The sequence below is a fragment of the Rhinolophus hipposideros genome (genome assembly GCF_964194185.1).
Source record: "Rhinolophus hipposideros genome assembly, chromosome: 17".
Classification (NCBI taxonomy): Eukaryota; Metazoa; Chordata; class Mammalia; order Chiroptera; family Rhinolophidae; genus Rhinolophus; species Rhinolophus hipposideros.
Genome location: NC_138063.1, coordinates 40,052,172 through 40,078,701, shown reverse-complemented (window position 1 = coordinate 40,078,701; position 26,530 = coordinate 40,052,172). Strand labels below are relative to the sequence as shown.

Sequence of the window (26,530 nt, the reverse complement as noted above, 5' to 3'; positions counted from 1 at the left end):
TTCTAGAATATGGTTGGTATTCTATTTTTCAAATTCATATATGAAATTTACACCCTCAGCCCTATGACTTTCCCACAGTAAAAATGAACATATATGCAAGTAAACATAACTGTCAAACTTTTTATTACAAAAGGTTTAAGGACTGAACCACCACACACTTAATAACATACACTGCTCCGTGTCTGTAGCCCCTTAAGACTAACGCAAATTTAAGCCTTGCCAGTAATCTATTCAAACCATTTCGTCAGGAAAATCTCTCATTTTATTCCATTTCATGCTGGCAGGTGAAATTCACAATGAGTGTTCTTCACACTGACAGTGAATGGATGCCAGGAAAAGAATCCAGAGTTATAAAGTCATGTGCTAGCCAGCATATACACATTTCATCTACTCTCTCATTCTATAAAGGACCCTGTTATTTACTTACAACATTTCATACAGGTTAAATCAGGCCGAGATAATAAATCTGGCGAAGACACACCACTAACTGGGGAGTGATTGGCACTCACAGAACACTGTACAACTATGCAGTCAGTAGGGTTTCCAGGTGGGAATTCCCACCCATTCTCAGGAGTGTTTTTCGCTTTTCCATTTCCGGATCCCAAGATACAAACTGTTTTCTGTTCTGCACGATGAATCATTTCCACAAAGTGATGGCCGATACTACCAATCACCTGGGTTCAAGGAGCCGATTTTCCCAATTTCCCAACCAACTTTTCTCTGGATTTGGGAAGGGGAAAGTGAAAAAAATTCTCAAGAATGGGAGTGAATTCGCCTGGAAACCCTAGGTTAGGTGATAGGACAGGTGAGGTTCTGGCCTTGATGATGTCTGATAAATCTCTTTCAACAGCCCACACTCTGGTCAGTTCAACAGCATTAGCCTAACTCATTTCTTGTTATTGGATATACGAGGTGATAATTAAGTTCGTGAACTCATCCTACAAAAAGTGCTACATACGAGTAAGGCTACGATAACAAAGAATGTATTAGCTTAAGACTAAAATGCTACATCTTGAATTTAAAAATATCTAATTTTATCTCTCAAATAAGGAATGATATTTGACACTTATTTCTGTGGTTATAGGACCAAAAATATATAGTAACTTTAAAAGTGTTCTAAGATATGTGCTTGAGGTGACTCCCTGCTATTGCCATAGCTTTTAAAGAGTGGGTCTGGTCATTTACAGCTGAGAAGGGCTCTTCTGCTCATAGAAGACTATGACGTTGTTTTGGTGGAGGATAGAGCTTTCGTGTGAATGCATACCCAGCTGGCAGGGAGCTGAAATCCCACTCACCTCCAGGGTCCAGGAAAACTAAGATTTGATCTCAAGTCTGAGGCATGATCAAGTATGGAAATATATCCTCATAACCGTATAGTAGTACTTGCTTTATTTGATAGATTATAAAGCACCTGTGGACACATTACATTTTAGGATTTTTATTGACTCTAATGCCCTTCCATCACTGCCTTTTCAAATGTAATGAATTTCCTTATGCTCCTGAAGCTATTTTTCCCCAGTCCTTCTTACTACTAAGAAAAGACATTTATTTAAAAATAAATATGCCTCAATGACCAACACAGATTTCTCAGATAGGAGGAAATGGAGATGAGGCAGGATGTGCACGGAGGCTGTGGGTGGAAGGATTACACAGAGCTGGCAGACCCCTGTAAGAACTCTGGCTTTAACTCTGAGTGAGATGGGAGCCACTGAAGGGTTTTAAGCAGAGGTGTAACATTATTTGATTTATATTTTAATGCAACCTCTGTGGCTGATATGCTAAAGAAGAAATTAGGGGCAAAGTCAAAAAGATCCCTTAAGAGGCTACTGCAAAAATCCAGATAAGAGATGCATGATAGCAATGGAGGTGTTGAGAAGTAGTAAGATTCTGGATATATTCTGAAGAAAAGTCTAAATGATTTGCTGACAGACTAGGAGATGTGAGAAAAAACAAGGAAGATTCCACGGTTTGGGCCTGAGCAACTAAAGATAGACTCATCATTACCTAACACGAGGAAGACCGCAGGAGGAACAGAGACAAGCAGGAACCCAGTTTCATACATGGTAAGTGTGAAATGCTATCAGACATCCAAGTGCAGATGTCAAGTAGGCAATTAGATATCAAATCAGGTGTTCAGGGAAGATGTCCAGGCTGGAGACGTCACTCTGGGAATCATCTGCAAATAGATTATACTGTAAACCATAAGAGTAGACAGAATTACTAAAGGAGAAAGTGAGAAGAAATAGGAAGAAATCCAAGGACTGAGATTTCCTTCTGATAGAAGAGATGGGAAAGAAATCACCAAATGAAACAGGGGTGGGAGAAGGGGGGGGGGGACAAAGATAGAAAGAAAACCAGGAGTAGAAGCCTAAAAGACGTATTTCAAGGAGGAAAAAGTGATTGACTATGTCAAACACTAATGACAGATCAAATAATATAAATAATATGAGAACTAAGAAAAGACCTCTGGATTTGGCAGTGAAGGGGTCAGTGGGGAATGTGACAGGTGCAGTTTCAGTAGAGTGTTGAGAGGATGTTAAAGGCAAAGACCTGAGGAGAGTGAGTCAACAAAATGAGAGAAGGAAACTTGAATAGAGTGAATAGAGCCCATTCTTAGAAGTTGTGTTAAAAAGGGAAGGACAAAATTGAGGGAACTGCTGGAAGGGGATGTGGGGGTCGATCAGGCTTTATTATGGAAGACGATCCAGCATGTTGCTACATCAATGGGAAAGATTCGATAAAGAAGGGGTAATGTTGTAGGAGTGAGGGGAAGAGAACTGCTGCAATGATCTTGAGTTTGCAAAATGGATGGAATCTAATCTGTAAATATACAGCTGGCCTTTGCTAAGAGCACAGAAAGTGCATCCTCAGTTGCAGGAGAAAAGGCAGTGTGTATGTGGAGAGATTCAGATAGGCAGGTATGTGTAACAAAATTTTCTTCTAATTGCTTCCTTTGTCTCAGTGCATATGAGATATAGAGAACAGAAAACAGACAAAGAAGTCCTCAACCTATAGGTCCCAGCATGTAACGTAGGAAGCCTCTAGTCTCTTAACACTATACACAACACAAAAATGTTCACCCTGGGATTAAAAAGGAGATCATTTCCATGGATCCAGAATCTCATTCATACTAATATGGTCAACCCAAAACAGGACAGGTGGTCAAGCATTTTCCCATTTGCTTACAGTCGATTGTGACTGGCTCCTGGAACCATTAAAAAAGCCCCTTTCTTACTGGCATTGGTATCTTCCTCAATCTGGCTCAAGCCAAGAGAAAAGGAAATCTCATTGGGAAATACCTCTGCACCTCATTGCCCTCAGGCTCCAACTGGGGAAAGATGAGGGCTACATCTGGCTGTTGACTTACTGGCAAGCCCTAAGTAAAAGGACCTCAAGGGAACTTGCTAAACTGAAGTTTCCGCTAATAATCTGTTGAATATTTCCAAATTTATTTTCAGACATTTAACTCAGGGAGGAATTTGGGGGATAACTGACTACTCCTCTATCTAGGAGAGAGCCCAATAAATAGGCACTTAAATATTGGGTAGAGACAATTGGGTAGAGACAAACAAATGGGGGAGAAGGGGGTTTAAAAGCAAGGTGATTATGATACTTAGCAGAATCAATATAAATCCAGAATATTTGATGTTTATTTTTCTCAGACCGATTTAAACATAACATCCCATGAAAATAAAATTGATTGGAGACTAGTACTAGAGACAAACAACAATATGGTAAGTTTAGTTTTTACATTTCTTTAAAAAAAAAAGAGAAAATAAATGTCTCTTGAAACAAAAGGACTGTTTACTTCCATAGTACGCTACCAACAGCAGATTCAATACAGATTTACTCTACTGCCTATTCAATGGCTCTGTCACTGAATATAATTTGGTGTGAGTAGGATACCACAATATTTTTCTTTTCATTGCAAAGTTGAATCACTTGACACTGATTATAACACTCACGTAAGGAACATCTACAACACATTAAAATTTCCGTAACTGCAGTTTACCTTCCAGAAGTAGCAATTTATACTCGTAAAAGCACTATGCCTTTTAATGTATAATTTCCAATTTATAATACTGTAGATTGTAATATAACGTATCAAAAACTTCAAAAGGTTTTTATGTATCATCATGTAAATTATGGAAGAGAATGTTAAATTGCCATGTAATGGTATATATTAAACACACTGCAAACAACTTTCAATGTAATGTTATAAATCAATTTTGGCTATATAAAAATGGTAAAATTCTCAAACAACCTATTTATTAAGATGCTGAAATTCTTAAGTCTATATTTTAATCACATCTTTTCAACTCTCAATTAAATATTTGTTCACGACTATATTCCCCACTGCTTGGAATGGTGGCTGGAACATGCTCAAAGAGAAGTATTGAAACATTTTTATATAAATAAATACCAAGGTACATAGAGTGGGGAGGCAAGCAAGGCAAAATAACTTCTTTTGGTAAGATTTCTTTAACCAGTATTAATAAGCATTTCAAACTTTACCAAGAAAGTAACTAATTTAAGTGCAGGAACCTGAGCGAAAGTGTCTCTAAAAATCTCATCATTCTGACTTTCAGTATGAGTTTATCTAGCCAAAAAAAGGACTTTACTTCATAAGCATTTGTGTAAATAATGGTTCTCTGTACACAGGGGTACTTCCATATCTACTACTGATAAAATATATGCATAGCATTTTTACAGTTTAAAAGGCATGTTTATAGATTGTTAGTTCAATAAATCTCCCTAACAACCCTATGAGGAATGTACATGTATATTTGTATAAAATGAAGAATATAAAGTAGTTACTTGCCAAAGGTTAGCAGAAGAATAAGAACTGAAACCAAGATCTTTTAACTCGAAACCCCATGAGCTTTCCAGCACCCAGTGCTGCCAATAACTATATAATCCAACAACATTGTGGATGGAGATAAATGATCATGAGTCTTAAAAGCAGAGGGTCTCACTTTTGGGGAGGATTGTGGGTTACTGATTATCAGACCAGTGAACCAGGCAAACGAGGAGGGGAAACAGAATTACGTAGACTACAGTGAAGCGTTCTTGAGAACCATCCTCTGGGCCCCTGTCAAGGATTACATTACTATAAATGGCAAATTAATTAGGTAGGTTAGGAACTGAGCTGAATCCATGCCCTCCAGGAGGATGATTTCTCACTCCAAAAATTAGTGGATCTATTTTGTCCAAAACCACCGGGCTAAGGGCCGAGGTTCTCTATCGTGAAGAGTATATCTAGATCAGCTGCAGGCTTTGTTTGGTTGTTCTTTTCTTTTTTGTAGTTAGAAGGCCCAGTTCTAACCTAGACTTACTGAAATAAGACTCCCAAGATGGAAAGAGGCCTGTGTATTGTGACAGATTGCTAATTTCTCACACTATCTATTCTCCTCTCCTTCTTTAGTAAGAACTCCAATTTGTTAGATGGTTACATTGCCCTCCAATTAAAAGACTACTTCTCAGCCTCTCTGGCAGCTGTGGCCATATGGCTACGTTCTGCCCAAGAAGAATGGACGTATTGTGAGGCATGCACCAGATCTCCTTAAAGGGAAGGGGCGTACTCCTATTTTTGCTCCTTTCTCCTGACTAGAATTTGGTATTTGAAACAGCCCCTAATACCTGAAACTGCTATACCAGACCCAGACTGCCCATCTACCTTCTGTCTTCTTTAACGTGGGGGGAGAAAAACAACAACAACAAACCTCAAACCCATTTAAGCTAATGAATTTGGTTTGGGGTTTTTTGCTAATACTAACACTAATACATGTCGTGTTTTTTCAAAGCTTCACAGATTATCGTGATATGGTTTCTGGATAAGATTCACTGATTTAGGAGAATTTCCTTAAAAATATTTAGTGAAAATATTTAAAAATTATTTACTTTAGTTAAAAAATATTTACTGAATGCCTACTACTCTGTTAAGTGCTAGAGATACAAAGTAGAATAAGCGATTGGTTACTCACTGGAGATTACAGTCTAGTAGGAGAAAAACACTTCCCATTCCTACCGAGCTCATGTAGTAAAAATGCAAACCCAGCATTTCTTCCTTATCTAAAGCTCTTCAGTGGTTCCTTATTGCCTTCAGTTAGTCTCAAAGCAGACTGTACACGTGAGATGTGGGAATATTCGAAAGTCTTTAATATTTATTGTCAAAAATATTAAACAAAATATTACGTACAGATCTGACAGTGGTACCCTCACATGGTCCACACATCACATGGCCAGAGACACATGCAGGATTCACAGTAACTTCAGGGAAGAATGTTCCAGTAACTTCAACTACCATTCAGAAACTGCCAGAAGCACCTGCTTTCGGGGTATGGCGACGTGCTGCGATTCATGAGAGCTTGGTTACGAAAATTTACAGACTGTATTATTTAGTTTTTGTTAACTCACAAAATACACCCAAATCACAAAGAACTCCAGACTGGATAATACTAATGATGCAAAGTGAACAAACAGAAAACGGCAAAGGCTTTTACTGCTGTGAGTTCTTTGTTAGCTACCCTGGGGAAAACAGACCAGATATCATCAGAGGACAAATAAGCAAATTCTCCAGAAGGCCACATGAAATACAGATGGATGTATACAATGTAGGCCACCCTTTAGTCATGTGTTATTATGTGAGATACAAGCTAATGAACGCATGAAGCCATGACATTTGGCTCAACATTTAAAGTTTAAGCCGCCAGAAAGTGAAAATAAACCTCCAAAAATTTTTTCAGTGATTTTTAAAGTCACATGACATTCAGTCCAGGGCTTTACCATTAAATTTCTTCACTAACTGTAATAAAATGTTTAAAGAGAAACTCTTTTAAGGTTAGTTTTGTGTGTGTGTGTTTGTGTGTGTGTGTTTTTATAGAAAAGACCAAAAGAGCTACAAGTCACTTGGGGATATACTTATTTTCAAACTACAAAAAAAGTATGAAATATATCAGAAAGCAGTATGATGTAAAACTAAGATATATTATTTTGTCAGAAAATATTACTGTAAGATACACAGACAAAACTGCTAAAGATATGAAAAAAGAATTTAGTGTGGGATATTTATACCATATAAAAAATTGCAGATGCTTTAAACATGTCTCAGCTAAACCATGTTTGAATAATAAACTACAAAAACTAGTTATTTTATGAAACTCTAAGGGGAAAATGTACCAAAGAAAATAAATTCTCAATAGTAACTATTTAAAATGTTTTGTGTATAAATGTAGTACATTGTGTATAAATGGAGTATAAATGTAGTACATTGTGTATACATGTAGTATACATGTGTATAAATGTAGTACATTGATGGAGTACTCTGACCATAATTTTTAAGAGATTCTGATAAATTTGATATCACAAGTGTGATGAGGAAAATATAAGGAAGGAAAATTACAGGTCAATCTTAATCAGCAATATAGATTTAAAAAATAAGCAAAATATTAACATATTGAATTATGCATAAAAAGAAAACACATCACAACTAAGGGGGGTATTTATTCCAGGAATGTAAGGTGAAAATCTATCAATATAATCCTACATAATTAGATCAATAGGTTTCTAATTAATGTGGAAACATTATATGATCATTAAATATATACAATCATTGGTAAAAGTAAACCAGTTGAAAAACTAGGTTTGAAAAAATTACAATTGTGTGGAGTATGTGCGTGTGTGTGTTTGTGTGTGTGTACTTCTTTAACATAAAACAACTTGAAAAGGGTCTATGAAAAAAACTTAGAGATAACATCTCATTCAATGCCAAAACATTAAAAACATTCCTTTTAAAGTAAGGAATAAGATAGGTGTAACAAGTTCAACATTGTATCTTGTGAAGCCCTAGTAACAGGCTTCATCAAGAAACTGAAAGATACAAGAACTGAGAATAAAGAAACAAAATGTTTTCAAAAGATATGACTGAAGATAAATGTCAAAATAATCTAGAATTATTTAGATTTAATAAGAAAGTTTAGTGAGGATGCTGCATGTAAGATCAATATACAAAGTCAACATCAAGCACAAAGCCAAATGTAACCCTTTCCCCACTGAACTGCCTTGGCACCTTTATCAAGAATCCATTGACCATATATATGTGTAGGTTTATTTCTGGACTCTAATCTGTTCCACTGATCTATGGATCTATTCTTTCATCAATACAATACTCTTAATTACTAGAACTTTATAATGAGTGTTGAAATCAGTTAGTATAAGTCCTATAACTTTGCTCTTTCAAAATTTGTAGCTGTTGTAGGTCCTTTGCGTTTCTTTATAAATTTTAGCATCAGCTTGTCAATTTCTCTAAGAAAAAAACCCAAAACAAGCCCCACTGGAATTTTGCTTGGAATTATTTTTCACTATGTAGATCAATTTGGGGAAACCTGACATCTTAACAACATTGAGTCTTCTGACAAAAATAAAAAATATATCTGTTTAATTTAGGTCTTTAGTTTCTCTCAGCAACATACAAAAAGAGAACAAAATCAAAAACTAACTCTTAATGGATCATAGATCCAAATGTAAGGCTAAAATTAGAACACTTCTGGAAGAAAACAGGAGAAAATTTTAGTAAACGTCGGTTTGGCTGAGATTTTTTAAAAAGTTCACAAAAAGCAATAAATATAAAAGAAACAATGAAAGTTGGACATCATCAAAATCAAAACTCTTGCTTTTCAAAAAATAATGTTAAGAAAATGAAAGGCAAGCAATAGATTAGGAGAAAATATATGCAAACCATATATATATCCAATAAAGGACCTGTATCTGGGCTATATAAAGATTTCTTATAACACCAACAGAATAACAAGCAACCCAATTTAAAAATGAGCAAAGGACTTGAACAGACATTCTCTAAGCATATATAAATAGCCACCAAGTATACGAAAAGACGTTCAACATCTTTAGTCATCAGAGGAAGGCAAATCGTTACAACAATGAGATATTACTTAACACCCACTACCAAAAGGTAAATAAGTGTTGGCAAGGATGTGGAGAAAATGGAACCCTGGTGCATTGCTGGTAGGACTGTAAAATGGTGCACATGCTGTGGAAAAGTTTGGTGTTTCTTCAAAAAGCCTAACATGGAGTTATAATATAACCTAGAAAATTCACTCTCAGGTATATACCCAAAAGAACTGAAACATGTTCAAACAAATACTTGTAAAAATGTTTTCAAAGCACACCATTAACAATAGCCAAAAGGTGGAAATAACCCAAATAGCCATAAGTGGATGAATGGATAAATAAGATGTGTTATATACATACAATAGAATACCATTACACCATAAAAAGGAAGTACTGGTGTATGTCATAATGCACATGAAGCTCAAAAACATTATGCTAAGTGAAAAGAAGTCAGACACTCAAGTTCACAGTACATGTATGATTCCATTTATATGAAATGTCCCAAATAGGCAAATCCATAGAAACAAAACAAATGAGTGACTTTCAGGGGCTTGGGGAAGAGGCAGAAAATGGGGAGTGACTGCTCAATGGGTATAGGGTTCACTTTCGGAGTGATGAAAATGTTTTGGAAGTAGAGAGAGGTGATGCTTGCACAACATGTGAATTACTAAATGCCACTGAACTATCTGCTCCAAAAAGTTAATTTCATGCTTTATGAATTCTACCTCAATTTTTTTTAAATTAAAAATAAACTCAAATAAAAACCCCACCAACATGCATTTTTCATTATGACCCAGCCATTCTACTTACTTCTAGGTATTTACCTACTAAAAATTAAAGACTATGTCCACACATCGACTAGTACATAAATATTCACAGCTTTATTTGTAATAGCCAAAAACTGGAAACAATTCAAATGTCCATCAACAGCTGAACAAATAAATTGTGGTACAGCCATAAAATGGAATACTATCCAGCAATAAATAGGAATGAAGTATTGACACATACAACATGGATGAATCTCAAAATAATTATGCTGAGTTAGAGAAGCCAAACTTCTGCCACCCCTCAGAAAAGTACAAATCATACGATCCCACTTATGTAATGCTCCAGAGAACGACTACTAATCTCTAGTGATAGGAAGTTGATCAATAATTGCCTGTGGATAAGGGTAGGCAGAAAAGTGGGAGGTATTACAAAAGGCAGGGAGAAACTTTCAGAAGTAACAGTAGTCCTTATCTCAACTGTGGTTATGGTTACACTAGTATAAACATATGTCAAAACTCAATAAATTACAGTTTAAATATGTGCAGCTTATTTTATGTCAATTATACCTCAATAAATCTATAAAAGTGATACTTAGCAACACCAGGGGCACAGTGAAAAGACTGCTCATATACTGATAATGGGAGCTAAAATAATACATTTCTTATGCAAACATTTTCAAAGGACATGTACGACAAAAAAAATACACTGATAGCACTGAAAACAATGTAGGATATTAAATAGTAATGTATACTGCATTTGTGTGTTTGCCAGTATGAATAAACTAAGACATCAAAATTCTGCCAGTGGTTGCTGTGTTCTGCATTTTATATTCTTCTCTATGCTTTATAGAAAATAGCTTTCTGTATACTCTTGTATATCTTCCATACCTCTCTCATAATTTTACAATCAACAAAAATATCTTTAAATATGTCTACTTAGGAATTGATGGTCACATCATCAAATATGTACATCAAATTTGCAAAACAGAACAATGTTTGCAAGGTACTCTCAAATAGTGTAGAATGCATGGCTTTCTCAGTCGTCTAGTGTAGGTACCCAGTCTGAGATTCTGTTAAGCACGCTCCTGTCTCATCATGGTTGCAAAGCTTCTACCTAAAAATAGTTTACTCTTATACAATCACTCACAGCAGATTTGTATGTTTTATGTATCCTGGAAGTAAATTTCTCTTTTAGTGATATGCCACAACAAGAGGTAAACAATCATTTTTGAAAGCATACAAATTTAATCATAATCTAACCAAACCTTATTTTCATAAGTTATTCAAGGGCTCTGTAGTTGATAGTTCTGTGGATAAAAATAACTAGAAAAAGTTATACAGAGAAGTAACAGCTTAACAGCTGTAATTTTTAAATGAACACTGAGAGATTTATATACAGTAAAACACATCCATTTTAGACATCCAGTTCAATGAATTTCCACAAACATATACCCTGTTTAACCAGCCTCGCTATAAAGATATAGAACATTTCTGTCCCCCGCTTCCCCAAATTCTCCTGCGTCCCTTTTACAGTCACTCTCCTCATTCTGCCTACCCCAGGCAACCACCGCTCTGACTTCTGTAACCACACGTTGGGTTTGTCTGTGCATGAACGTCAAACAAATTGAATCGTGTAGGATATACTCTTTTGTGTCTGACTTGTTTCAGTATAATGTTTTTCAGATTCACTTATGTTGTTGCAAGCATAGTCATGAGCCACTTAATAATGCAGATACATTCTGAGAAATGCATCATTAGGTGATTCTGTCATTGTGTGAACATCGTAGAGTGACTTACACAAACCTTGGTGGCATAGCCTACTGTACACCTAGGCTATATGGCACAGCCCAGTACTCCTAGGCTACAAGCCTGTATGGATGGCACTGTACAAAACACCATAAGATTAAACCAAGCACGAGAAAATGATGCGCTCAGGAGATGCTGTGTACACAAGATGCATGAGGCTGTTGCTGGAATAACACGGCATACTGTTTTACAGCAAACTTTTTTATAAGTAGAAAGAGTACACTAAAAAAAAAACGATCAAAAGTATGGTAAATACACAAACCAGTAACACAGTGCTTTATTATCATTATCAAGTGTATATTATGTGTTGTACATAATTGTACGTGCTATACTTTTATATATCTGACAGCATAGGTTTGTTTACACCAGCATCACCACAAACACGAGTAATGCACTATATGACATTATGACAGCTATGGTGCCACTAGGAAACAGGAATTTTTCAGCTCCATTTTAATCCTATGGGACCACCATAGTATCTGCGATCTGTTGTTGACCAAAAACGTTATTTTATTATGTGGTGCATGACTGCATAAGCAGTTCATTTTTTTACTGCTGAGGACCATTCCACTGTATAACTATAGTTTGATTTCCAACTCTATTTTTCTAATGCCTTTGGTTCAGTCTCTGGAAATATCTTTCTGTACAGTATGCTGAACATTGTTAAGTCCAGGAAGACAATAACTTTGCTTTCACAGAATTTTGATGTTTTAGTCTATTTTTGGCAAGTGTTTTCATGGTTCTCAAACTAGGGAGGAAAAAAACTAATAAATGCTGAAATCAACTTAGTAGGTTAGAACTCCATCTGAAGAAAACATTTTAAATATCTTAAAGCAGTGTTTCCCAAGTTTAGAAGTCGTGGCACACACAGAAATTGATCTCTGTACGGCACATGGGTGAGACGAAACCAGGTGAGATCCCTGGTTTGGGGTTCTGGCCATTCTGAGGGTTGAAAAGATCATTTATCTTAAGCCCACTACTTGGAAAACTCTGTTTACATATATATATATATATATATATATATATATATATATATATATATATATAAAAGAACAAATATTCTTGTTTTAATAACCTATATTTATTTTTACAAAATATAAAAATCTTATGAACAAATAAAATTATATGTGAAATAAAATATTGACTAAGCAAGCAAAGTGATCTGAAAATTCCCCAAGTCCTCAAACAGTGAACGTGGCTCCTTATTTTTCCTTCTTCAGGTACACTTTTCTTTTCTGATGTTTTAAAAAGAAATAAAAAATTGACCAATGACTGCGACCTGCTGCCCACGTGCCCCTCCCAAGCCCAATATGATGCAACTTCGAAGCAGAGGGGAAATCAATCATTTCATCATGCTCTTCACGCAATAAACTCATCAACCACCTACACCATGCCAGGCATTCCAGCTGCAGAGTGTCAGCAGTGAATATATTATACAGACAAAAATTACTGTACTCAGAGAACTTCTAGTCTACTGCAGGGAAAGAAACAGGTAAATGAATGAAATACTTCAAGTTCTGGGTGGTAGGAAATAAGAAAGACAAAAATAAAGCTGGGAAAGGGAGCCCTGGGAGATAGAATGGCCAGAGGACTCACCGATCAGGTGCCTTTGGATTAAAGACTGACAAAGGTGAGGAGAGTGCCAGGTAAGCATCTGGGAGCGCAGTGTGTTCTGGGCAGCAGAACAGCGAAAGTTCTAAGGTAGCAATGGGCTCATGAATCTGAGGAACAATAGGAGGCCACGATTCTCAAAACAAAGCGAGCAGGTGACAGGAAAGGACAGGTTGGAGAGGTAGGGCAGGCAGCAGAGCCCATCCCACGAGGCGTCTTTGTAGGTCATTGTAGCCACGGACGTTCTTTCCCCTGAGCAGGATGGAAAGCCAACTGAGAAGTGCCATGCTCTGCATGCAAACTTCATGTGGAACACTAAACTCATTTCTGGATGGCACATTTTGAGAAAAAAACCTGAGAGGGATCAGTGAAGCCTGAGAAAAAGGAAGGATCTGGAAAGCTTGACATAGTAACAGTTGAAGGAATTTGGAGATGTCTGGCCTGGGGAAAGGAATTTACTGGTTGATCCAAATAGCTGAGGAATTGTCAGAGAGAGGAAACATACTTTTTCTGTGATGCTGCAGAGCACAGACTTGAAATCATGAATTTAAAAAAAAAGAAAAAAAACTTCACCTTAGTCTAAGGTTTAACTTTCTAGTATTTACAGTTTTCCTACAATGGAAGGGGAGGCCCTAAGAGACAATTCACGTATAACAGCAGTAGCAGCAGGAAGAGAAGGAGCTAATATCTAGCTCCTTCTGTCTCATATCCTCCCACAATTCTGGGAGGTAGTATTATTAATGATGAGGAAACTCAAGCTTATTCAATTTACATGACCTGCCTAGGATCATATAACTAGTTAAGTGACAGAGCCGGTCCTCAAACACAGGTTTGGTGATTCAGGCTCCAAGTCGTAACCTATATGTTTACATTACCTATGCATTTACACAGAACATAAAATGACCATCTAGGAGGCAGGAAGTTGGAGAGAGGATTTTTGCAAAGGGAGAAAAATTAGATGGCCTCTAAAATCCCTTTCATAAGTCTGTGGTAATATTTTCCCCAAGTTTCCATCTAATTTTTAAAATTTTTCCTTTGATTCCATAATTTATAGAAATTTTGTACTCCTAAATATGGCTAAAGATCAAATAATAATTTCATTATAGAATATATTAAATTTCCTATCAAATTTTAGCACTCAGGTAAATCATTCCCTGGTTTTTAGTAACATATTTTGCTTTATTAGTTCCCACGTACAAGTGAAGGTAGGCTTGACTTTTCTCAAGTATATCAGTTTCCTGGTCCCATATTTTATATATCTGTGGTGATTCAAACATTTCTTCATTTTCCTATGGTAACTCTAAGGACAAGAAAAAATTATTTTCAATTAAGCATTTATCCTTCAAAACACATCTGGTAACCAATATAAAGCATAGAAAGAAGGATAGAAAATATAAAAGTAGAATACAGACATGTAGGTTTAAACTAACTCTTAAGTTCATGGAAACCTTAAGATTCATCTGTGCTTTATGCAGTTGTTTTTTTCATCCAACTGAAGGGAAAAGAAGGAACTAAAGAGAACTGGAGCTGTGCACCCTCCATCACACTTCAACTGGAGCAACTTTTGAATGGTCTGAGAAATAAGGGAAAATCACTGCTCTGTAAAGCAATTATGGTCCAATGTAAAAAGAGGTAGTCTGGTATGCCTGGAGTTAACAGTGATTAACTCTACTTATAAAATTTTTTTTCTCCACACTTCACTACGACCAGGATGGCTACCATTGAAAGAAAGAAGGGAGGGAGGGAGGGAGAAGGGGAGAGACAGAGAGAGAGAGAGAGAGAGAGAGAGAGAGAGAGAGAGAGAGAAGGAGGGAAGGGGGAGGAGAGGGAGGGAAGGAAGAAAGAAAACAGAAAATAAGCATTGGTGAGGATATAGAGAAACTGGAACACTTGTATGTACTGCTGCTGGGAATGTAAAATAGTATAGCCATTGTGGAAAACAGTATGGTGGGTCCTCAAAAAATTAAAAACAGAATTACCACACGATTCAGCAATTCTACTTCTGAGTATATACACTTCAAATAACTAAAAGCAGAGACACAAAGAGATACTTACTCATGTTCGTAGCAGCATTATTCACAACAGCCAAAAGTTAAAGCAGCCCAAGTGCACCATTGATGGATGAATGAAATAACAAAATGTAGTGTGTATATATATATATATATATATATATATATATATATATATATATACACACACACACACACACACACACACAATGGACTATTACTCAGCCTTATAAAGGAAAGAAATCTAACACATGCTATATAACATGGAGGAAACTTGAAGACATTATGCTAAGTGAGATAAGACAGGCACAAAAAACAAATATTCTATGACTCCACTTATGTAAGGTACCTAAAATAGCCAAATTCAGAGACAGAGAGTAGAATAGTGGTTGCCAGGGACTGGGGTGGGGGGGAGAGGAGAATGGGAAATTGCTCTTTAATAGGTACAGAGTTTTAGTTTAAGAAGACAAAAAGAGTTCTGGAGATGGATGGTGGTGATGGACGCCCAATAATTTGAATGTACTTAATGCCACTGAACTACACACTTATAAATGGTTAAGATGGTAAATTTCATGCTATGTGTATTTTACCACAAATAAAAATATTTCTTTTTCCAAATATTGGTCTAAAATGTAGTGAGTTTAGCTTGACTTGCATTATCATGAAAAAAATAAGCTCCCATTGTAACATATACCATATATTTTAATTTCAAATTATCTATTATAAAGTCAGTATCAAAATGCATATATTCTTGACATAAAACCATAGCATAAAGTCCAAATATACTCCTAACATTTTAACAACTATTTACTTAGTAGTTACTGCTTAACAGAAAAATCCCCAAATATAATCATCATACCTGAATGCACTCTGGGGCGCAACCACATGCAACTAATTCACAAAAGAATGCTGTAAATCCAGTGATTTCAAAACTAGAAAAATAGCTATGAAAATAGAGAACAATTTCTGACATGGGACTAGGGTAGGACCTACAAGAGATGGAACCTACACAACCACTGTGGACGAGCCATAAAATCTGGCTCTGAATTCTTTAAAGGACAAAACAGAGTGAGAAATACAATTAGGCCCTTTTAATTGTCCACAAGGAAAAAATGTATACCAGCAGGTGCCAAAAAAATGTATACACATGACTTGAATTCACCTTTTGTTATCAGCACATATTGAGTATTACAATTTTAATACAGTCTTTTCCTTTCTTAAAATGTATATAAATATTTTTTTGGCACCCTCAGTTCTTTCGGGGAAAACACTCCCTCTTTGTCTTTACCTCTAATTTCTCATTCAGAGTAATATTAAAGGGAGGAAGTGTATTCAAGGGCAAAATAATCAGTAATGTCATTAAAACTAATTCTTTAAATGCCCCTCAACAGATATTGATGGTTTAATTCCAACTTATAACTCAGTGAGAGTCATTTTTTAGAAAACCAAGAAAATATAGACCAGAATGCTGCAGCATTCTGACGGTCTAGTATAATTTTAAGATAAAATTTAGAAGACCTAGAAAAAAATGGAGAAATTCTGCATCTTCCAAAAATGTGACCTCTACCAAGCAAAATTTTCACAAAAAGACAGACATTTCCTGTTGAGAAACTGGAATACAGCTATTCTGTGCAAAACCTGAAGACTGCGATATTCTTAGGCATCTGCTTATTTCTAAAGTTGGTATCCTTTTGTTAAACTGAAAATTAGCTTGTATATGGCCACATCAGCCTTGAATCAAGGCAAACTATCTTCTCTAATGGATGAATTTTCCTAATTCAAGCCATACTCGCATGTGACACGGTGGGGTTGTTCTTCAGCACTAAATTTGAAGGCAGAATGCTGCATTTAGCTCTAAGTGGCCCTCCCCCCTAGCTACGTAAACTTGAAGAAGTAGCTGACTCTCTACCCAGGCCCTACTCTCATCTGTAAAATAAAGGAGAACAGATCAATTATATCAGTCATATCAAACTGTGTTTTATGGAGGTGCCTTCCCTTCCATCGGTCTCATGTACTGGCATCCACCTTACTCCCCAACAAAACCTTTGAAAATCACCAGACAGTATGCTCTACAATCTAAGATTGAGTCCATGATCTGGGGATTTTGAACAACTAATCCATAACACAAAGTAAAATAAAAATAAGTGAAGAAAATATTCAAAATTAAATCACTTCTATCACAAGGAAGAGATGTTACTGAGGAGAATTAGTCACAAGCTTCCTTTTTAATTCAGTTGTTTAGAACCCAGAACAAATAAATCTCTCCCATAGAAACATTATTAGAAGTGAGCTTACTTTCTCAAGTAAGCTCAAAGAGGTTTGAGTGTCCTGAATGTAGCAAATAATAAATAATAGCTACAGGAACAGATGATGTCACTACAGGCTAGGATCCAGCCACCAGATGTAACCCGTCTCCAGCCTGGGACATTATGGGCTCCCTTCTACCAGAGGACAGACACCTTCCTGATCCTCTCAACTGCTGAGCAGAACTCCTGTGCCTCTTGTGAGTCTCATCACCACCTACTGCTTCCCATCAGGGCTCTTTTGATCCAACACTCCATGCCACAAACCACTCTTACTTCACTTCTCTGTCCCTGAATTGAACACAAAATCCTTTCAAGATATTTTTCTGAAAATAAAGCATGGGAAGAGTATCTAATATAAACTGATGGGTTTATTCTTAACTCATTTGAGTCTCACAGCAACTCATAAAGGAGAGAGGGGTCTACGTTAATAATCCTGTGTCACACAGGAGGACTGTGAGGCCTTGGAGTAAACTGACCAGAGTTATACTCGTATAGCAAGAAAAAGGTGACTAATACTGGAGCCCAAACCTCAGGACTCCAAACAACAGCAGGTTTATATTCTACCATCTATGCTTTCTTCAGAGGCCTTCCATGCTCTCCCTGACATGTCATGAGTTGTCATGAGTTGGATTATATAAGGAATAACAAAGATCACATGGCATAATGGTGAACCTTTGAGCATCTGAAGAAAATAGCTTATCCACTTTTTCCTCTTTGGTGCTGGAGCCAAGGTGTTGAGAAGGAAAGAACAAGATAAAATATGTTGAGCAGATAATGGAAAAATCCTCCAAGTATTGGGGGGTGGGGGAAAGAAAACTGGAAATGACAGAAGAAAACAGTGGAGGAAGGAGGCAAGTGAATGAAGACAACACCCAAAGTATTAAGGGACAGACAAGAAGTGAGGGGTGAGGAAAAAAGAGGAAAAAGGTGAGCAGAAAGGTGGGAAAAGAAGAAAGGAGATAAATGCCAAGCAATGAAAAAAGGAAAGAGTTGGGTAAGAGAAAAAGTATGTACGTAGTTAAGACCTTTCAAAAGTTTAGGTATTTTAAATATTGGGAGGGCAGTACTCTACACTACATACATTAGCATTCCTCAGTCGGGAAAGATGCAGTCTGGGAAATACATTACTAAAGTCTATTAGATAAAGTAAGCAGTGATATATTGACTAAATTACAAAATACTAGAACTGAGAAATATACAATGTGAAATCTGAAAAATAACAAATTTTGAACAAATTATTCTCTTTTAAGAGACACAGAATAAAAAAAGTACAGACCCTAGGGGAAAATAAACTCAAAGAAAAATGAGAGATAATAAAAATTCATTTAAAAGGAAAAGATGAAATAAAAAGCTAAAGGTAGTTCTTCAAAAAAAATAATCAAATAGAGAAAGCCTTAATGGGGCTGAATTTTAAAAGAGAAAAAGTTTATTTGGAAATATCCAAATGAATATTAGGAAAAAGAAAATGGAAAAAGTTAGGAAAAGGAATAATTACAGATTCAACATAAATTAAAAAGACAATAAAATATTATGAACATCTTTGTAATAAATTTCAAAGCTTAAATGCAAAGAATAAAGTCCTAGAAATATAACTTGTCAAAACTGATCCAGTAAGAAACAGAAAACTAAAATACTCCTATAACCATTAAATACATCTCACTAGTAATTTTTAAAAAACTCACAAAATAAGATGGTGTTATAAGCAAGTTGTACTAAATTTTCAAGGAACAGACCGTTTCAATTTTATACAAGCTCTTCCAGAGAAGAGCAAAAGAGGGAATACTCCCGGAACTGATTTTATGAGACCAGGGTAACCTTGATACTAAATCCTGATGAAGACAGAACAAAAAGAAATTACAAGCCAATCTCACTCATAAACAGATGATAAAATAAAAAGTAACCAAATTTAGGAGAATGTTAAACATAATGCATCATGACCAAAATAGGCTTACTTCAGGTACATAATAGCATGGTTTATTGCAAGAAAAAAAGTAAAAATATCATTTGCTACCTTAACAAAATTTTTAAAAACCTTATGATTATCTTTCTTAATAGATGCAGAAAGAACATTTGATAAAAGTCAATACCCCTCTCATGATAAACATTAAGAAGTTCAACAATATAAGAACGCAAGGGAACATCCTTAGTCTGATAAACGGTATTTGTGAAGTATCATTCTTCACAGTGAATCATCAGAAGTTAGAAGCATGCCTTTCTTAAAAATCAGGGATGAACACTGATTCCCACCATCTCAGCTTCTAATCAACAATGTCCTGAAACCCGTAGCCTGGTCAGCACACTCTCATGAGTAGCCAGAAAAATAAATAAGAGATATGAGGAATGAAAGAAAGGAACAAAACTAATTATTCACAGATCGTGTTTCCCCAAAAATAAGACCTAGCCAGATAATCAGCTCTAACGTGTCTTTTGCAAAAATTAATATAAAACCTGGTATCATAGTATAGCATTGAATAGTATAGTATAGTATACTATAGAATAGCATAGCATAGTATAACTGGTCTTATAGTAAAATAAGACCCGGTCTTATATTATATGAGACCCAGTCTTATAGTATAGTAAAATAAGACCGGGTCTTATATTAATTTTTGCTCCAAAAGACGCATTACAGCTGATTGTCCGGCTAGGTTTTATTTTGGGGGAAGCACGGGATTATGACTGTCTACAGAGATGGAATCACAGTCTAGCGTCATTATTTCTACTTTCTTTCTTCCCATTTACTCCTCCTCTCCTTGCTGCCATCTGGCTTCTTCCTGTGTCATGCTTCTAAAACATCCCTCAAGGACTGCAATGACCACCTGGTTACCAAATCTAAGGGACATGTTTCAGCTGTTATCTCACCTTCTTAAACCGCTTGTCTCCCCTGGCCTCCCCTCTTCTGCCTCTTCTCTTGCCTCTCTGTTTTTTCTCAGTGCTCACCACTGGCTCCCTTTCTAAAAAGGTATGCCATCTTTTCATCTTTTCAACTCTTTCAAGCTATACTTCCTCCTAGGTGATATTATTTACTCCTTCAGCCTCCATCACCATGTTTATTCAGGTGACTCTCAACACTAATGAGGCCCAAATTTTTACTGGACAAGTAAGGACAATCTTACTGGGATGTCATCATGCCCCAAGGGGAACTCTTCCTCCCCTATTCCCTTTATTACAGTGACTTATGCCCTAAACCTGGGAGTCATCTATGACTCCACCTTCTCCCTCATTCCTCATATTCAATCTATTAATATTATTAGCTCTTATTTATGTCCTTTTTTTAATCATTAAGGTAATATTTTTCTTTTTTATTAGTTTCAGATTAAAGAGTTTGAATCTTAATTTGGGCAGTTAAAATCACTGAAAGATTTTAATCATGGGAGAGATTTAATCAGCTTTGCTCCTTATGAGAAGGATTAGAGGACAGGCCTTGAAAGCAGGGCCACCATGTAGGGATTCAAGAGAGATAATCATACCGACATGCCATTTAGTTTTGAAGTCTCTCTGCTCTGTATCTTCCTTTCCTTTTCTACTGCCACCAACTTGGTTAAGATGCTGATTATCTCTCTTGAATTCCTGTACCTGGTCTCCCTGCTTTCAATGCCTGTTCTCTAATCCTTCTCATAAAGAGCAAATCTGATTAAATCTCTCCCCGATTAAATCTTTCAGTGATTCTAACTGCCCAAATTAAGATTCAAACTCTTTAGGCCTATTTTACCATGTCTTTCAAGAACACCCTGCTTCTACTTATCTAGCCTTGATTTCCCCACCCCGTTCCAGTCTTAACGAACTGTTTGCTAGAATTCATCCTTTCTGCTCCCTCTGGATGTGGTGTGCCTTTTCTAAGAAGCTTTTTAGTCACTTGGCTCCTATAGTAAACTCTTAAATTTTATGATGACAGACTGACATAGCAGAATCTGACAAGATAAACATTCTGTAAATACTTATTGAATTGAGAAAAAATTTTTACACAAATATTACATAAAGTATACTATATGAAATACCATATAAAGGAATAAATATCAAGTCTATGGTGGAATTATAAAAATGTATGAGTTATATTCTTAACATTCTGAAGTTAAAATGAGAGTAAAATTATATGTGCCTATAACTCATTCAAAATTCATCATATAGGGTCTAAGCCAGGCACTGCACTCTCTAATAGGAATACGGTAGGGGAACAAGATAAACAATTGCGTGCAGGCTACAGTCTTGGTATCATTCTGAGATACAAAAACTTATCAGGATAGATCTTGGGTCATATCAAGCATAAGCCACACACACACACACACACTCTGTCTCTCTTTTCATGTTACTAATTAAAACCTTATGTAATTTTGTTCAAAACTCCACAAGTAATCAAAATGAAAACCATCTTAATTTTACATAAACTTCATCTTTATGTTTAACGTAAGTCCTAGCTGCTTCCAAAATTAATTTGTAGCAATGTGTTTCTGGATTACATGTGCAACAAGCTAAAAATGAGGACTATATGTTCAATAATGTAGACCAAGTAAAAATTCTAAATTTCTAATTTTTAAAGTAATTAAAGTTTTCTTATAATTCTCATGGAGCTGATAAACACAATTATATAAATGAATGCCAGAAATACTAACGATACATTTATAAAAGCTGTCTAAATGGCAAATGTCATAAATTGTACAGAGCATAGTGTTGCATAATCATGTTATCAATGATTTTGTGGACAATATTTAAAAAGTACTTGAACTATATATACTACCTTGAATGTTTGTAGATGCATTTGCTTCTAATACGGAACATCTAATAAGCTTTTTAATGTTCCCTAATTCTGCAGGTGCACAACTGAGAGTAGAGAGATGTGGGTCACTTTCTCTATCAATGAAATTCCCCAAAATTAACATTTAAAGAGCTTCTAAAGAGGGGAGACTAGAGTCCTGCAATTATATTCACAGTGATACAAATTCCTTTAAGATCCCAGAGTCTAGTAAACGTACGTAGTACTGGGACAAAGGCTGAAACAGCTTTCTGGTCTTCATGTTCAGATTAAATATCTACTCAATCTAAACAGCTACCTTGCCAAAGTCATCAGGTTCAGGACTGAAATCAAACATTATTTGGATCAGAGATTAACTCTGGTGAGTCCTCAAACTGAAAAGAAATTTACATTTAGATTTCCAAATTCTAGCCTACACATTACTCCACCAACACGCATTTGAAGCATTTTTCTCTTCTGAAAAAGATTCCTGCTAAGCAATGCTATGTCTTCAAAATGAAATGCTTTCATTCTGTCTTTGAACCTAATTCAAATTAAGAAACTTTTAAAAGGTTTCATAACTCAAAACTGTGCTAAGCTCTTTCCTGGTATCTTCCCCTCCCTCCAAATCCAGAAAAACACCAGCACAACAGAAAACACAAAACGACTAGCCACATGCCTGAGCGCCAGGGAACGTGATTCTCCTCTGGTTTAGGCTACAAAGAAAGCCTATGAGTAATCAAAAATCCTTAACCAAAACAAAGTTGAAAGCCACCTCCCCACTCCCCAGCCCCAGTGGAACTGCCCTTTCTCTCTTCAATCCACTCATGCATTTTCCCTCGTTTTCTTGGAATTTTAGTGGCCTCTGAACAGCGGATGGTTAAGCTCATCTCAATGTCAGTCAGGGCAGAGACATGCAAAAAAATCACTAACTTGGAAGGTTATTTAGGACAATAATGTCTTTCACTGCCTTACTCCTCCCACTCCGGCCCCACTTGACCTACTACCAATATTTAGCTTTAAAAAATATTAGTCCACGGGCTTTTCTCCCAGGGGCTCTGCCTGCGGGAACCCGGTGCAAACGCAGAGCCGGCAGGAAGCCCCCAGAGCCGGGGAGGGTCTCCCAGCTCCCCGCACCCCTCCCCACACGCCCGCGGCTGCGGTCCGCTCTGCACACACCGGTCCAACTATTCTTGGATCGACTCACATCCCTCGATGTCGTCTGGCTGCCCTGCCCTCTTCACTCCCCAAGGCCCTCTGGTGTCCCCAGGCTGGTCCAGTGAAGCCCCCAGCAGGCACGCACACCCAACCCACCTGAGCCGAATCTGGGGAGCCCAGCTCGCGCTCCCCCCTGCGCTTCTCCGCCAGCTCCAGCACAAATGCGCTCGGCCTGTTCCTCCACCTCCCCTCCAGCCGAGCCAGGAGGCGCGACCCAGGGCGGCACCACAAGGTCTCCCCAAGTCACCTCTGCGCCGCGCGGCCCGCCCCTGGCTCCCGCGAGGTCGAGCAGAGGCGCGGCCCGCCCGCCCACGGCCCAAAACTCCCGGGCCCCCAGAGGTCCCCGCTGTGCTTCTCGGCCACAGAGCCGCCCTCCAGGGCTCGCTGGGGACTGCGTGCAAGCGGCACAGGGATGGCGGGCAGCTGGCGGCTGGCGCTGCTGCTGTCGTCGTCCAGTCCCTCCTTCTTCGCCCTCCCCTCCGCGTCGCCTAGAGGCGCAGGTAGGAACCTGCTAGGGGGCGGCGAGAGCCTGCACTCTGCCTCTGACAGCAGGATACAGGACTGCCGGCCCGGAATTCTCGGGGAAGGAAATCAGGCAACCGCCACTCGTGCCCTGCGTGCATCCCGCGGAGGCGCCCGCGAGGTCCTAGAGTGGGCGGCGTGCGCAAGCCCTCTGCTGGAGACCACGGCCCTGACAACTTTTAAATGGCCAGCACGCCCCTGGGGAGAAGCAAAGAAATCCTCTTCTGGAGTCTTCCATGCCGAAGATAACTGACACTCAGGCTTACACTGAAGCGCTCATGTTTCCAATTCCAAACAAAGACACAGCTGGTCTTCACATGTTTATTTTTCATATACTTCCTGGGCTACCATTTGAACAATTAGGAAAAAACAACGATATTAATCCGACTAATGTGAAACCTACTTACAGGAAATAGATGGTTTCTGATGCCAGCCAGGCTTGAAGGGCCCAAAGGACAGGAAAACCTACCACATAAATACTACACTTGAGTGGGACGTTCAAGCTAATGAAAATCCTGGTTAACTATGAGGCTGGGGGTGGGGGGAGGTCAGACTTTTTGTTCCAACAGTAGTTTTAAACCTTTCTAACATGCATAAATCTGTCCTCAAACTTCAGGGAACAGAGTAATACTGAACGAAATTGATTATTTCTTTGACAAGATCCCAGGGTAATCTCACTGTTCCAACAGTGGTGGCTGTATCTGCACTACAGATGTAGAATGTGTAGAAGTTAATATAATACAATGTCATACTCAGAAAATTTGGAATTAATGTCAGTGAGGCTTCATGGTGTCTTTGAAAAGCCAGTTTGCTTTCTTTTTTCTTTTTTTCATTCTAAATTGAAAACTAAACAGTATTATATTTCAAAAATTCTTATTTTGGCAGTACAAGGTGCCGTTGCTACAGAACCTGTCTCCCAAGGCCCTGAAAATTAGAGAATGAATTCAGTTTACAAAGTAGTACTAGGAAGCAAAAACAAAACAATGAACAGCATAGGCTACTTTGTTTTAGAAGGCAACTTACAGGTCACCTAAAATGTGCCAGGCACTGTACTGAGAAAGTACACATAAAGTAGCTCATTTGTATTCTGGAAATGGAATTCCTGAACATATTAATTTGTTCAAGGTTAAGAAAGCAGACTTTAGATCTTGATTGGTCTGACCCAAAAGCTTCTATTCTTTCCTTTGTACAATCATTATTCATTTATCCAAATATTTATTAACTGTCTACTACATGCCAAGTACCATGCTAGACACAGATTTTACAAAAATAACTAAGATACAGTTGCTTACTTAAGGAGCTCCAGTTCAGTAACTACACAGGCAAGTAACTATATAATGACACAATGTGATAAGTGATATAATAGCAAGGAACTCATGGACTAGGAGGGACATTCAAGCAGTTTTGAAAGGTAGCACCTGAGATTAGGAAATGGTGGCAGGAATCCAGCAGAGCCATCCTGAGAATTTTATCTAGCAGAGTGGCAATGGGGAATTTGTGTGTTAGGTGGGGAGAGACAGAGTAAAGGGAGATAGACAACTGAGACACAGGAAACAAAAATGACAGAACTTAATTAAGGTGGGGATGAGAAAGAAAGAAGGATAAACCAAAGACAGCTCTCATATTTCTGGCTTGAGTTACTGAATAGGTGGTAACTCTCAGTTGTATTGATGACTCAGTTTTAGACACATTGGTTTTGAAATGCCTCTGATATAACCATATGTAAATGATCTAAAGGCAGCTGGACATACTGGTTCATAGCTCAGGAGAGATCTAAGGTGGAGATATCTGAGTCATCATGGATTTCTGGTTGGAGTGGGTGAAATCATCCAGGGAGAATGCCGAGAGAGAAGACCACCCACAGAAAGCTAGGGAACACCAACATTCAAGGCTCAGGCAGAAGAAAGACGCTTTAGAAGAAAACTGAGAAGGAGCTGCTATAAAGGAAAGAAAAGCCCCTAAGAGATAGGCACCATGAAAATCACAGAGAAGAATTCCAACAAGCAAGCAGGAGTCAACTGCCACATCCTTCCAAGGACAAGATAATTAAAGGGTGTCCTCTGATTCATCAATAAGGAGATATTGGTAAGAGTGGTTTCAGTGGACCAGTTGAGGAATAAAGAAGTAGAAACAAAATAGAAACAAAGTATCACATTTTCAAAAATGGAACTGGAAAGGGATATAGGGAGATAGAAGCTATAAGGGAGTATAGACTTCAAAAGAAGAGACTGATTTTGAAGCAGGATGGAAGGAGGCAGATGCCTCCAATGAAAGAAGAGAAAGATCAAAATTGGAGTTAGGGAGTGGTAGGGAGCTGATAGCATGTATTAATACAATGATTGTCTAATGTTTAACAAAGAATTTTGCTAAGAGTAGAGGGAGGCTAAGAATCTGTAGAGATGAGAAACAGAGGTAAAAGCCTGAAAGATATAAACATCAGGAAATGAAAAAAAGACTAGGGACACAAAATGATTAAAGGACTCTGAACACCACAGGAAGCTAAATGAATTTTAGAGACAACAATGTTATAGAGTTACAAGCCTACAGGAGAGTATGGTTTCTCTCCAAAGACATCAGCATCTGGTCCAGAGCAGCAGTACCTTTAGGTTGGCTCCAATTTAGAGTCTGAACCTTTCCATTACATCACAAACTTAGCAT

General features: G+C 37.5%; 1 protein-coding gene across 12 annotated transcripts in view; it reads right to left on the bottom strand.

The window, feature by feature from the left end:
• Positions 1–26,530, bottom strand: part of OSBPL1A (oxysterol binding protein like 1A) — a 198,570-nt gene that overhangs the window by 78,815 nt on the left and 93,225 nt on the right. Inside the window, exon 1 of one of the 12 annotated variants that reach the window (XM_081078677.1) lies at positions 23,447–24,135. The exons of 8 other annotated variants lie outside the window; for them this stretch is intronic. The gene's annotated coding sequence lies outside the window, so the exon portion shown is untranslated. Of the gene's footprint in view, positions 1–23,446; positions 24,136–26,530 lie in introns of those variants that run through there. 3 more of the 12 variants (XM_081078676.1, XM_081078678.1, XM_081078685.1) reach the window with 3 other exon arrangements.